Here is a 15,210-nt window from a genome sequence, read left to right as displayed (position 1 = left end):
CGTGACAACCTATCAAGAGGGGGCTGTGACATCACCTGCCTGATCTGGCCACTAAGATGCTTCCAGAGGCCTCTGCCCAGCTTTGGGTCATGATGGGAGAATCAAAGGGTCACCTGAAGGAGCTCTGGGCACCACCCCTGGGGTGGTGATATACAGGGGAGTGGTCATTCCCCTTTCCATTTTTCAGTTCCGGGACAGATCAGGGAATAGGGGTACCTCAACTGGTGCAGATTGGTTTATGCAAGGATGACACCAAATGTGGCCAACAAAGCATACCAGTGACTTGGTGAGGCTACCCCTTCCAAGCCATGTAACACTTTTTCCCCAAAGGGAGAGGGTGTTGCCTCCCTCTCCCAAAGGAAATTCTTGTGTTCTGCCTTCCTGGGCCACGAGTCAGACATGTTGGATAATAAACATGCCCAGAATCGGAGTTACCATTATATAGCTGGACAAAGGTAGTGACCTATGACCAGTGTACATGTAAAATGGCGTCCCTGCACTCATGAAGTCCAGGAAAATTGAGCCGAGTTTGTGGGGGCATCTCCGCTCATGCAGGAGTGCCCTCCCACACAGGCACTTGCTGCAGGCCTTCTGGGCCAGGAGGGCCTGCCATAGGAGTGACTTACAGGGACCTGGTGCAGTGATCTGTAGTGAAAGGGTGCATGGACCTTTACTTGCAGGCCGCAATGGCAGTTCATCAAACACATTTGACATGGGTCCCCATAGGATGCATAATATGCTGCAGACCATGGGAACCCCTGGTGTCCCCATGCCCTGGGTACCATATACTAGGGACATCCATGGGAGGACCAGTATAACAAATGTGGGGTGTGTGAAGACACAGCAAACAAATTTACAGGAGGACTGTACAGTAACTGGGTTCCTGGTTCCTACAGCTACATAACCCTGGAGTCACTACACCCTGTAGATGACCACTTTCTGTGGGGAGTGGGCAACACCATGCCCAGAGGTCCTAAATTCCACCACACACAAGCAGAATTTCCTAGGGTGTGTCCATTTCAGGCTGGTCACACTAGGGGTGTGACGAGCCTAGAAATGCAAAATGCCTCCTACATAGCTAATGTTCCTGAATATCCAGGTGTCAGATGGGCTCTGGGACTGGAGGGTCGGCATCTCCCTCTGAGAGGGACCCAATCTGTCTTGGAATGCAGATCATCATATGGAAAGAGGTGTCCAACACCTCACCCTGGGAAGCTTTGTTTCTGACCTCCATAGAGCAAAGGCTCTCACCCCTGGATCTCAGACTCTAGTCTGTTGGTGGCAAACTGGCTAGAACTGGTCAGTTAGCTCAGTAGCAGTTGGTAGGTTTTCATGAGGCAACTCTAAGGTGCGCTCTGGATGCGTGTATTCATAAATCCATCGCTGGAGTCAGCCAGGGCTTATAAACATGAGATGTTTGACACCAAGCATCCCTATTTTCATTAAAGACATCATGGACCTGGGCAACTCATATTAATGAGTGTCCAACACATCTATTTAAAATGGTTTCCCTGTTCACTTAATATATCTAAGAAACGACAGACATAGCAGGGGCATATCTGCTCTTGCAGATATGCCCCGCATATAATATTATACACCCTGCCTTTGGGCTATAAGGCCTGCTGTAGGAGTGACTTACAGATATTACATGCAGTGTTTTGGGGACATGGAACACAGTCCGTAAGCCATGTCATGTTTTCACTTTTAGGGGGCACCTTGTCACGCAGTCTGCAACGGCAGTCTGCAAAAGGTCAGTGCTGGGTCCCTAAGAGTAGCGTAAGTTCTGCTACAGCTCTTAGGGACCCTCTTGAGTACATAGGCACTCTAGGTAACACTTACTATGGGACTTACAAGGGTGGTACAGAGCCTGGTCACTTAGGATCAAGTGATCAGGTATCTAGTTTTGGGGAAGGAAGGCTGGCACTGGGGACCTGCTTACCAGGAAGCCAGTGCATTTCAGTTAAAGCTGCATCAAAACCTGGCAACAAGTTGGGAGGGGGCAGGGGATGGACCACTACGTACAAGTGTGAGAATGATTTTTTTGCGATATTTGTGAATTGGTTGCAATGCTACACAAGGAGGACGCGTTGGGTGTTGAGATGAATTTGTGAGTATTGCGTGTGGTGCCAAAAAATCTTGCCTTCAATGTATTTTGCCCTTGGTCTGCAGGGCTGCTCAGTTCCAAGGCAACAAAGACTTACTTGGTTTCACCTTATCCCACTTTCTTCTACCGTCCTACTCTTCCTTTCTCCTTATTTTACACTTGAAGGTTCAATTTCTTCTCTACTTTGTCCTGGTGATTGCTTTCCTATGACCCTGAACCCCTTCCCATTCTGCCTTTTGCTCTTTTGCCAGGTCACTTGCACACTGGTCTACATGATAAAAGTTTTTACATCTCATTTTCGGGGATCGTGAAGTCTTTCCATTATTGTAACACGGGAGCAGCTCACTACTATTACTGAAAATAATATGTGACACCCTCACATTTACAATACATGAGGGTACTGTTTTTATCTAAAAGGAACTTTTTATGGATCTTGCATCAAACAAACATTTCTCAGCAAAATGGCTACAACAGAATCACACATCACTCATGTTAAAAAATATATTATAGGTAAACAGTACTTAAAACAATGTGTTTATGAATTATAAAAAGTAATTAGGACAATACTCTGCAGAACAGAGGTAGCTCTATCAGGACCCGACCCCACACCCCCGCCAAAAGGCAGGAGCCCAGGGCCAGAGCCCATTTTACCTATGCATTAAAGCACCCCTGAAACCTTTGTGCCCAAAAATAAATGCATGTGCCCACCACTATCAAAGAACTGCACATATTAAGCACTGTGTGTTGATGTTATGATAAAAAGGACAGTGATGTGTTTAGTGAGGAGGAGTGAAGTGAGCTACAGACATTGGTGCAAAAGAGGCAGAAAAGGAAATGGGCATTCACTTTGAGATGTTACATAGCGTATCAATCAAACAAACATTTATAGATTGCCTCAAATCACATGTGAGGGTCTCGAGGCAATTGAGCTATATGCTTCTGTGTAGAGGAATGATCATTCAAACATCTAGGTCTTTAGTTCTCTGCTAGAGTGACAGTGAGGACATGAGATGCAGGGAGAGGTTATTCCAAGCCTTGGCTAATAGGTGCGAGAAGGAGCAACATCTGCTGTTGGCTCGACGGATCCATGGGGTTTCTTCAAGTGAGAGGGAAGCTGATCGGAGGTGTCTGGCCTGTTGGTGGAAGGTCAAGCATCTGTTGATTTGTTGCCTTGTAGGCGTGGGTCAGCATCTTGAAACAACATCTCTTATGAATCAGGAGCAAGTGCAGTTTTTGGGGATTGGGTGTGATGTGGGTCCTTCGGGGGAGGTAGAGTAGGAGTCTTACCTCTGAGTTCTGTATTGTTTGGAGTCTCTACAGGAGGTCTGCTGTGATTCCAACATAAAGCGTGCTTCTGTAGTCCAGACTGCTGGTGATGAGGGCCAGCATGACAGTTCTTCTGGCGTCTGTTGAGAGCCACCTAAAGATCTGGCAGAGAACGTGAAGGGTTTGGAAGCAGGCTGATGAGACAGCATCAACTTGTTTCTTCATGGATAGCTTGCTATCCAGGATGGTGTTGAGGTTGCGGGTGTGGTCCGCAGTGGGTGTGCTGAGCATTTATCAGTCCATGGAGAGGTGTTGTTCCCAAAGATGAGGAGTATCATTTTGTTACAATTACATTTGGAGGGGTGAAGTTTCTCTGTGAACCAGCTTGCTCGTTTGTTGTACGCTTTCACCTTGGCTGTCTTGGTGGGGGCGATGGCGTACACACTCTCTGTGATCCACTGGGAGAAGCTCTTTGCTGCTTGTTCAGGGTTGTGTGTAGAGTCTGATTGGTGAGAGCTGAGAGTGTTGTATCACTGTCCTCCGACATGAGTAGGGTTGGTAAGGAGCTGCTTTAGGCCGATGTTGGTCAAGGTTTCCAGGTGCTTGCTGGAGTTGGCGTCATTGAGGTGGAAGTCGAGGTCCCCTAGAAATATGCAGTGCTCGGAGAGGACTGTTTGCACGGTGATGAGTTCCGGGATGGCGTTGAAGAAGCTGGGGTGCGGTCCTGGCGGTCTGTAAGCAAGGGTGCCTCTGATGTTGCTTTTTCTGTCTGTGTGGAATTGGAAGTTGAGGTGTTTGTTTAATGATGGTGGGTCATCAGGAGATGTTGAGCAGCAGATGGTCTTCCTGTAGATAATGGTGATTCCGCCTCCATGCTTGATGATTCAGTTGTGGTGTGTTACCTTGTTATCTTCGGGGATGGCAGCAGCGATTTCTGATGTAGAGGCGGGGTTGAGACAGGTTTCTGTGAGGAAGATGACACCCGGAGAGTAGGATGAAGATTGAGTCCCAGACCTCGGTGGAGTGTTTATCTATTGAACGTGCATTTAGTAGGATACACTTGAGCTCTTTTGCGGTGGTCTCGGTCGATGTGTCAGGTGCGTTGGTTGCTTAGTGCGGAAGGTGAGGCCGGCTGGTGGTACACGGGGATGAGCAGCAGTTGTAGTGATAGGGAGATCCGGGGTCCAGGGCTAGGAGGTCAACAGCAGGGTAACTTCACAGGGTGGATGTGAAATAAATTTATGAGTCTCTTCTTGTAAGAGGCTGAATTTCTACAAGATAGAATACAAGGGTTCGGATTTTACTTCAAGATAGCATTTTATTTTGTGGCAGCAGGTCACCCCAAAGAGTGTCGATGACACTCTTTGGCCAAAAGCAACTGACCTCTCCCTCAGACTTTTAATGTCTTTATTGCAAAAACCCACTTTACCACACTATACATGCATCATAATTTCCAAACACATTCAAGCAAACATTTCCTTTAACACCGTTGAACCACAAGAACAGGATGTTCAAACACAGAGATAACATATCTAAGAACATTGGGCGATTAGCCCATCTGCAAAGTTTCGAAAGTAATTCTAAGAAACCAGCACATTTGTAAGAACGAAACTGAGCAGGGCTGCTGAAGGCATACAATTTTGCTCACAGCACAGAACAAATTGAACTGAAAGTTTAAAAAAGTGGAGCCCTCAAGCGAACTTAAGAAATCCATTTTTCACATGGATGAGGCAGGGGTCCTAGCACAGGCCCTGGTCCACACACGGACAGACCTGCCATTGGGGAACCTTCAGCACGCCAGTGGTGCACCAGCTCTACGCATCTGCTGTGCGGCCTCCATTAAGTAGGTCCTGGGAGGAGTGCTAGGAGGCGGTGGACGGGGCTAGAAAGGAGGTGGGAAAGCAGGCAAGAATGGGGGACAAAAGGAATAAACAGAAATTGGATTGGGTAGTGTGAACAGAGTGGGCTGGAGTGGATTGAGGTGAAGTAGACTAAGGTGGAGTGGCTTTGGTCAGATTGGAGCACAGAAGATTGTTTTGGATTGGGGCAGATTATTTGGGATTGGATTTGGGCAGGTTATTTTAGATATAAGTGGGGCAGCTTGTTTTGGATCATCACTGCGCTCATTCAGTTCCATAGCCGAGGGCATATCCAAACCACTGCATGCCTGCACACAGAGCATTTCTACTTTATTAACTGGACTGTTCACGGGTAGACAAACAGCTAAAGTCATAGCCTGCCCATACGTTATACTCAGCTCAATGCTGGGACTGGTTTGCACTCTTGTACTTACCAGAGGCTTCAATGTGTTGAGGTCCTTTATTTTGTTGCCCCTCAGGTTAAAATGTGCAAGGCATGCCCGTCTGCTCTGCCAAGACTTCAAGACCCCTGGAGATCCCGTTATCACTTAGTTCCAACTAGTAAATAAAAATACACCACAGTGTAACAGACTTGCTATATCCGTATTTCAGAAATAAAGTTGCAGGTACTTCTAAATTGCCAGTTAGGATAACCCAACATTTCAATGCAAATTATGCAGGTTACACTGCAGAACCCATATGCCATTACAGGTGCTGCACACCACCCATCACCGAAAACCTAATGTTCATTGAACCCCTGTATTTACTTTCTGCAGGTTGGGGAGTATAGAGAGGTTTGCTGCTGACACCATATTAATGTTGATCATGCTGAGGAACTCCAATTTTTCAAAGTCTGAAGTGAGCTATGTGATCTTTCTGTCATCTGCTGAGCAACAGTTGTCCAACACCAATGTTTTTTTTGGAAAGGAGAAAGGGGCTGGCAGAGAAGAGAAAGAGAATATGCCCTGAATACCCCTAACTTTACTCACATTGGTAGCTGGTTAAATTAATTACTGGCTAGATGTTCTCTGGTAATCCTGTGAGAGGAACTTGCAAGGGGCGAGCGCACACACGGGTCTAACATAAACTGCATGAGCAATAGGGTAAAACAATATGGAACTGATGGACACAGTAAACAACCGGACATCCCAGGTGAGGTGCAAATGATTAAAGCAGTCCCGGCATTATGCAAGTAACACTGCTTTTTTTTTAAAGCAGAAAAATATTTATTACATTCTTAAAAAGGTAACATAACTTGACTGCAATGTTCAAATAAGTCTAGACATATTTAAGCATTGCACACTTTATAGAATAATTGTAAAATCTTTGGGGGCAGGGGCTGATTAGCTATCGGAGAGACAGTGCATATACTCCCTACGCTCGAATGGCAAATTGGGGGAAAGCAGTGAAAATGAGGCAGAAAGCACTAAGAAAACGAGGGGAAAGGAGGGAGAAAACAGTGAAATCAAAGCATAAAAGCAGTAGAAAGCATTAGAAACATGGGGAGAGGTGAAGAAGGTATTGAGAACTAGGCAACAAACAGAAGCGAGCAATGCAGCAGCAGAGGAGAGATTGTCAAGGACCTGCCTGCAATGTATTCACTGAATCTACTACCTACAGGGTATTCTCAGACTTTTCTGCCATTTTGTATATTCCTAACAGGTGTTTTAATACCATGCTCCATTTTTCTCAGAAAACAAAACAGCTAGGTTGGTACTGTTCAGAATGAAGGCTGTGGGTTACATCCATGGACAATGAATTATGCAATTTTGCAGCTGTGGCATGCTTTTGCATATAGATTTGCTGTATTTGCCACATAATCCATTATCAGCTGCATAATCTGCAGATTTCATTAAGAAATGTTGCTTCTAACACAAACGGTTTGCAAGTTACATAAAAAGCAGCAACACGTCTTGCTGCACAGTATATGGCCCTTTTAATGCCTGAGAAGTAAAAAAAATAAAAGTAACCGCATTACACCACATAATTTACTTTTCTTCCCTTATAATTTACTCAGCGAGGCAACTTTTTTGGCTCTCCACTGCCACATATCTCCCGTGGCCCTGGTTATATCAGAACACAATAGCAGACAGCACATTAATAAAAGTGTTGTCTTAATTAAACAAAAGGTGCGTGGATGTTTGTTTAGGGCAGGTGAGAGGGTTCAGGGTATCCACAGTTACAGCATGTAGCAATGTGCAGAACACCTGGACTGAAATGTACTCCTGGGCAGGATGGGAAAGGGAATTCTGGTGGCTGCGAGGGGCAACTGCCCCAGGGGAGGGTTATTGCCGCGCAAGGCATGATGTTTGGTTCAGTGCTAAGGTAATGAGCTCGTGCATTGGACTGAAAGTGTTAGAGTGTAACATCACATGCATGAACGGGAGGTACCAGTCACAGTGCTGTCCCCCTGCATCGACCACCTGCAGACTGAAATGGATAAAGCGTACATCTGATCAGGAAATGCTTGCAGCCTCTGAAAATGCTGCCTGTAGCTCCCTTTATACTAGTTTCACGTAGCAACAGGGGCTGTAGTGTGTCCTTCAGAAAGTAGATGCACTTTCTTACATGTAATGCCTTTTCTAGTTTTAATGCCATCGCCATCTGCTGCCGTCCAGTACACTGAACATCTTTTTCTCTATCACTTTTAAAAGTCCCACAGTACCATAAGAAAGCACATTACTGCTTGGGCGACCCTTATTTGTTAAGAAAGGCACTCATTTTTAGTGAACACGTCAGGGTTCCTTGTGTGACGGGGTCTCTCCACTGTATGCAGCCTAAGGCGGTTGAATGGAAGGGTCAAGTTGTAACAACATATGCTCTGCTTTAACGAACATTTCAGTACAGTCACCTTCTCCCTCCATGAAAATGGAAATCCCTAAAGGTCTGTCTTACCAAAAGAGATGGTGCCGTCTCTTGCTCGGAACCGGGAGGCCTTCGGCTGCTGGTCAGGATCTGCCAGTAATGGAGGCCAAAAGCAGGCAGGCATGCCCCATCCCGGCCCAGGAGGCTCTCCTCTGTGGCATACTCCTGCTGCTCCGTCCTTTTCACCCATCCCGTTTGTGCCCTAGCAGCCAGAGCAGCGGGTGCAGGCGGGAGGACGCCACTCCGTCGTTTACATCCCCAAGCCGTCCGTCCGTTTGTGCCCTAGCAGCGGGCGGGAGGATGCCGCAGAGAAGAGCCTTCTGGAGGGAGAGGGAGCTTCTGCTTTGATGGCGGAAGCTGTCCAGGACCTGGCCACTGCAACATCCTCCCGTCCGAACCCCCTTGCTCCTTCGTCCTCATCGCCACCCTCCCGCCCCAGGAGGCTCACCTCTGCAACGTCCGCCCGCCGGCCCGCCAGCACCTGCTGCTTCTCATGCCCATCAGCCGTTTCTGCCCTGGTAGCGGGTGCAGGCGGATGCCGCAGAGAGCCTCCTGGGGTGAGACAGGGCTTCTGTATTGGCAAATCCTTTTGAGGACCTGTCCACTGCCTGCCTGCAACCGATTCGCATAAACGTTTGTAAAAAATACATACTGCGCATGCATACCATTGTACGCATGCGAACACGAGAGGGAGCGCACAAAGACTGTGCCGGTGTACTGTATGTGCCAGGATCCCATCCATAGCAGTCCGCCTGTAGTTTGTGCACATGCATAATATTGTGCGCATGCGCACTGTGAGACATTCCAAGCACCTCATTCCCGCTAGTTCACCTGTGGTTTGTGTGCATACCTACAGAATAACGCATGCGCACTTTCACAAAATTCACTGCCTGTATGTGGCTGACCCATTTTGTGTGCATGATGTAGAGAGCCACCCGGCCTCTTCTATACTTTGTAGCTGGTTCCGCATTTCCGGACGGAACGCGGAACCGATGTAATTTAATAAATAAGGGACTGCGCTGACGCAGTTTCCCCTGCAGACAAAGTACTGTGTGCACGCGTCTTATTTATCCTCCGGGCCGGGCGTGGCCCACTAGCTAACCTACAGTGGCGACGAGCGGGCCAGCTGACACCCCGCGTCGTCTCCAGAAGAGGAGAAGAAACGATCTGGAGCTCCACGCCAAGCGGGGCTGGTAGCGTCGGACCTCCAGCAGGCAAGTGACACGGGGCGCTCTAAGTTGTGAGGCGCTTCCTTGCCGCGAGGGACATTTGGCGTCCCGTACTCGGTTGAGTGGCTGTGCTGTCGCCCGGGAGGCGCGCACAGCACAAAGAAGCTGCGAGGCAGCTAAAGAAAAAAAAAATCAAAAAAGAAATTAACGTGTGCAGAAACGGGACCGGAGGCAGCGCTCCGGCCTGGCAGCCCAGTAACACCACGTGGGGCGTGTGCTATCCAGGGCACACGCACCCCCGCCTTCAGGTCGCTCGGGCTGTGCTCCCCAGAGAGGGGAACACAGCATAAGAGCCAGAGGGGCAGGAGCCCCCCCACCAAACAAAAAACAAAAAAAATCGGGGAAAGATACAGAAAACGAAACAATACAGTGGCCAGGAAGCCTTAGAGAGAAGAAAAAAAAAAACGGTAAATAAAGAAGTAAATAAATAGTGGGAAAACGAACATATGAAGGAGCAGGGGCACAAGAAACCAAAGCACACCATGAGTGCCCCACCGCAGGAGAACCCCCAAGCGCCTGTGCAAGTGGGCCCCAATGCCCACCCGTCAGTAACAGCACTGCCACCATTTAGCCAACTGATTGTCCCAGCCACTGCTTCGCCAAGATGGCGCCTATGGCTGAACCGACTGGAGAATTACTTCTGCACCACGAGAGAGACAGACGGGGCCGTGCGCAGGTCTCTCATGCTGTTAATGGGAGGGGATGAGCTGCAAGAACTGTTTGATGCGCTCCCCAACACAGGTGATAAGTCGGACTTTAATGCAGCGGTCGAAGCTCTCAATAAACACTTTGACCCACAACTAAATTCAGACTTTGAGCGTTTTAAACTTCGGCAGGCTCACCAAACTGATGTTGAATCAATGGACATGTTCTATGCCCGATTAAGAAAACTAGCAAGCTCATGCGTAGGCCTGAATCAACAAGAAGAGATCAGGGCGCAGATTATTCAAGGATGTCGGTCAAATGCACTAAGGAAACTCATCCTACGCCAGCAGGGTATGCCCCTTGATGACATTCTGGTGCTAGCGCATTCACATGAGTTATCAGCAGTGAGAGCAGACGCCATGGCAGCAGTAAGGGGGCAGTCCCTGGCAGCTGCGTCAACTGCACCCCCGGTCCCGGTGAAGGAAGAGCAAGTGGAGGCCATCCAAACGCGTCAACCGTCAGGACGAAAGGTAAACTTTGGCGGACGAAATGCTCGCACCTGCCGAAGCTGTGGGTATGATCACAAACCACCCATGGTGTGCCCTGCCAAAGGAAAACAATGTGACAAGTGTGGCAAGGGCAACCATTTTGCGAGAGTATGCAGGTCTGGAGAAAAATGGCCAGGGAACCGGAGAGGAAGAGACACCAAGGTCAGAAGTGTGACCACCGAAGCTAATAATTCTAGCGAGACGATGACTCAGAAAAACCCCATCTTCGAAGAGGATGAAGACGAAGACATCTTTGTCATCTCGTTCACTGGTGAGAAGCAACTGAAAAGGCGACCTCCACCCATGAGCAAGGTCCACATTAACGGCAAGCCAGCGACAGTGCTTATAGACACAGGCGCATCGGTGAATGTCATGGATGAGACTCTCTTCAGGCAGCTAACCCCCGCACCAGTGCTCTCCCCAACCACCACCAAAATCTACAATTATGGCGGCAGAGAACCGCTCCCTCTGAAGGGCATGGTGGAGGTGTCAGTATCCAGCGAACAAGCGGCAGCACTGGCAAGGTTCTACGTGGTAGCTGGAGACCGAGGTACGCTGTTGGGGTGCCACACCGCGGAGGAGCTTGAACTAGTATTTTTTGTGCGACAAATATATGACTCTCACGCTGAACGGTTAGTTAACGAGTTTCCGCAGCTTTTCGAAGGCCTAGGGCGACTCAAAGGCAAAAGTGTTAAGCTACATATAGACCACAGCGTGACACCTGTTGCTCTCAGGCATAGACGAGTTCCGTTTCACCTACGACCCGCCGTGGAAAAGGAACTACAACTACTCGAAGATCAAGGAGTGATCGAGAAGGTAGAAGGGCCCACACCGTGGGTGTCGCCGTTGGTAATAGCGCCGAAAGCAACCTGGTGCTATCCGTCTATGTGTCGACATGCGCCTACCCAACAAGGCGATCAAAAGGGAGCGGCACATAACACCTACGATGGACGACATCATAGCAGATCTGAATGGTGCACAGTGGTTCTCGAAGCTAGACCTCAATGCTGGGTATCACCAGCTGGAACTGGAGCCTGACAGTAGAAATATCACCACCTTTTCAACACATGTGGGACTCAGGCGATACAAAAGACTAAGCTTTGGGGTATCCTCGGCCGCCGAAGTCTTTCAAAACGTGATAAGGGAGACGCTCTCAGGACTGCAAGGGGTAATCAACTTGAGCGATGACATCCTCATATACTCCAAAACCTGAGAAGAACATCATCGACACCTAAGAGCGACACTGCAAAGGTTATCAGAGGCAGGTTTAACACTCCATAAAAATAAATGTGCGTTCTATCAGACGTCAGTAGAGTTTTTTGGCTATGTCTTTTCAAAGAACGGTCTGCAAGTTGACCCTCGTAAAGCGGATGCTATCCGTCAGGCACCAATTCCGAGGAACACCACAGAAGTAAGAAGCTTCCTGGGCATGGCAACATATTGTGGTAGGTTCATCCCGCAGCTTGCGACCATGGCTGAACCCCTCAGACAACTCACAAAGACTGGGCATCGGTGGGAATGGAGTCCAATGGCGGACAAAGCGTTTGCCGACATCAAGACAGCGCTACTCGACAAGTCAACGATGGCATACTTCAACCCTCACCGGCGAACCGAGGTCGTGGTAGATGCTAGTCCAGTAGGGCTAGGTGCTGTTCTTCTTCAAGAGCAAAACCCACAGGAGTGGGTTCCAGTTGCATATGCCAGTAGAGCTCTGTCGTCAGTAGAAACACGCTATGCCCAAATAGAACGGGAGGCCCTGGCGATCCGGTGGGCTTGTAAACATTTCCATTTATACCTGTATGGCCAAGAGTTCCGGGTAGTGACTGATCACAAGCGTTTGGTCGCATTGTTTGCTGGCTGTCCTCGTCTGGCGCCTCCACGGATAGAACGGTGGACTGTTCTATTGCAACCCTACCGATTTACAGTTGTCTATCGGCCAGGAGTGAATAACCCTGCAGATTACTTGTCTCGTCACCCGTCCCTGGTCACATCCGATGACTCTCAGGAGAATGATGAGGAGAGTACAGAGATATTTGTCAACATGGTGGTGCAATCGGCGTGTCCTAAGGCCTTGAGTGTAGGGGACATTGTAGACGCCTCCAAGGTGGACGCAACCCTCAACCAGGTTAAAGAAGCGCTCCAACACAAAGAATGGAAGTTGTTCCTGGAAGGAACCAAAGCAGCCAATCAGGAGTACAAAGCGGCCATGCAAGGAATGTGGAGGGTGCGAGATGAATTGTCCACGGATGGACAAGGGCTGGTCCTGAGAGGAAGGAGAATCGTGCTGCCCCAGAGTCTGTGGACCAAAGTAGTGGAGCTAGCACACCAAGGCCATCAAGGCGCTGCAAAGACTAAAGCAAGATTGCGGGCCAAGGTATGGTTCCCCGGCATGGACAGCCAGGTGGATGAACTGGTGGGAAAGTGCCATTCCTGTATCATCACCTCCGGGGATCCACCCTGTTGCCCCGTGGTCACTGAGCCGGCGAGGTGAAGCCATGGACAAAAGTCAGCCTGGACTTTGGGAGCTTCCCCGATGGGCGGCTGAGTATCGTCATTATTGACTCGTGCACCAAGTTCCCTGTCGTGGACGTTGTGTCTTCCACAGCGTTTGAGAATGTGAGGCCGGTACTTCAGAAAACATTCGCCATGTTTGGCCTCCCCGACGAAGTCAGGACAGATAACGGCCCGCCTTTCCACGGACAGGAATTTCGGTCTTACCTGGAGGGTTTGGCCATACGTCATCGTAAGGTTATGCCCTACGGACCGCAAGCAAATGGCGATGTGGAAAGGTTTATGCAAACTTTAAACCGAGCTCTCAGAATAGGCGTCGAACAAAGAGAAGACAGTGAGAAATGTCTATACGAATTTTTGAGTGCTTATCGCCAGACCCCCCACAGTACTACTGGGTGTGCCCCGGCCGCACTGATGTTCAAGGTCCCTCCCAGGGATTGCATTCCGTCTGGTCCCCATTGGGTCGCACCCGAGCTTGATGTTGAAGCCACGCAACGACGTAGGGAGCGTACTAATCGCAAAGCCACCGAGCGAAGGAGAAGTAAATATCGAGGGTTTCAAAAGGGAGACCAAGTGGTGGTGAGGAATTGCCGGCCAGGAGGAAAATTCCAGACTCCGTTTGAGCCCGAACCCTGGCAAGTTGTAAGTGTACAGGGTGCCATGTTGACCGCAGCGTGAGGCAGTAAGAGGGTCACCAGAAATGCATCGTACTTTAGGAGTGCCGGAACTCCCATTATAAATCAGGAAGAAGAGGTCGATGACTCCACGTTGGAGTCTGGGGCTGAGGAGGCCAGGAATGGGGACGCTCCGGTGGCGACGCCAAGTGCACGACATCATCCAGGTGAAGACGGCCTTGCGGAGGGATCCCCAAGTAGGGGCGGACGTTATAATCTACGCCCCAATCCGGTCCCTAACAGTCGGCTCCGAGACTTTGTATGTTCACTGAGTCCATAGGCATCCGTGTGTGTGATCCTGGCTGCCTTGAAATCAGAAGAGTTTCGTTCTCAGATGCCGCATGCACCCTATTAAGCGTTTTTGACATTTTGTGTGTAGTCAGATGTATACATTTGTGTTTTTGTTTGTTTTGGGTTATTTCCCCTTTTCTGTGTGAAGTAAAACATGGGAGGGATGTAGAGAGCCACCCGGCCTCTTCTATACTTTGTAGCTGGTTCCGCGTATCCGGACGGAACGCGGAACCGAGGTGATTTAATAAATAAGGGACTGCGCTGATGCAGTTTCCCCTGCAGACAGAGTACTGTGTGCACGCGTCTTATTTATCCTCCGGGCCGGGCGTGGCCCACTAGCTAACCTACACATACGTTGTTTTGTGAGCGAAACATTTAACTGAAAATGTTAAACTTATTTCATGTTGTTTTCTCCCTCGCTCCAATCATGGAGTTGCACGGTGCAGTGGAGCGAAGCGATAGCCTATCGCAGCCCTGTACGTTTTTGATATATATATATATATATATATATATATATATATATCTATATATATATATATGTTACCACGTCCTCCCCGCCATCTTCTTTGAAGATTTTGCTGCAGAAGGTACTGTTCTATTGTTGAGCTTGCCAACGGTCGCGTTTATAAATTACTTGTGCGCATCAAGGACATTTTTTCTTCATGTAAGCACCCTAATGTTGTAATTATGATTTCCTAATAAATAAATGCGTTTGAGCTGGTCCCACTGTTGGAACTGGGGGGGGGGGGGGGGAGCTTTGTTCGTGTGCTTTGCCTGACGGAATGAAGGAGCGATCTGTTAGGCAATGTTGTGAAGCGCCAAAGAAAGGGCTTAAATGGCCACGAGATCAGCATTGTAATGATGATTTCCTAATAAATAAATACATTTGAGCAGGTCACACTGTTGGAGCTAGGGGGGGCTTCGTTCGTGTGCTTTGCCTGACTGAATGAAGGAGCGATCTATTAGGCAATGTTGTGAAGTGCCAAAGAAAGGGCTTAAATGGCCACGAGATAAGCGCATGTCAAAGGAAAGTGAAAGTAAAAAGTAGGCGGTCAGACTATAGTAGTTAAGCAAACACTCCAGTAGGTGAATCATCTGGGAAGGAGACTTTGGGGCTATACTTAGTTATCCGTCCAGTTCTTAGTGCACCGTCCGTTTGGTCGTCATCCATCGTTTTCAAAGAGCTGTCAGACATTAACACCCTTGTGGTACTCAGAC

At 48.7% G+C, this 15,210-nt stretch overlaps 1 long non-coding RNA gene across 3 annotated transcripts in view; it reads right to left on the bottom strand.

The window, feature by feature from the left end:
* LOC138296097 (uncharacterized) overlaps window positions 1-15,210 on the bottom strand; it is a 241,014-nt gene that overhangs the window by 105,597 nt on the left and 120,207 nt on the right. For all 3 annotated transcript variants that reach the window (XR_011203756.1, XR_011203757.1, XR_011203755.1), the window contains exon 6: window positions 5,664-5,787. This is a non-coding gene — a long non-coding RNA (uncharacterized lncRNA). The remainder of the gene's footprint in view (window positions 1-5,663; window positions 5,788-15,210) is intronic.

The sequence above is a fragment of the Pleurodeles waltl genome, chromosome 5 (genome assembly GCF_031143425.1).
Source record: "Pleurodeles waltl isolate 20211129_DDA chromosome 5, aPleWal1.hap1.20221129, whole genome shotgun sequence".
Lineage (NCBI taxonomy): Eukaryota > Metazoa > Chordata > Amphibia > Caudata > Salamandridae > Pleurodeles > Pleurodeles waltl.
This window is presented reverse-complemented; position numbering and strand designations above follow the sequence as displayed.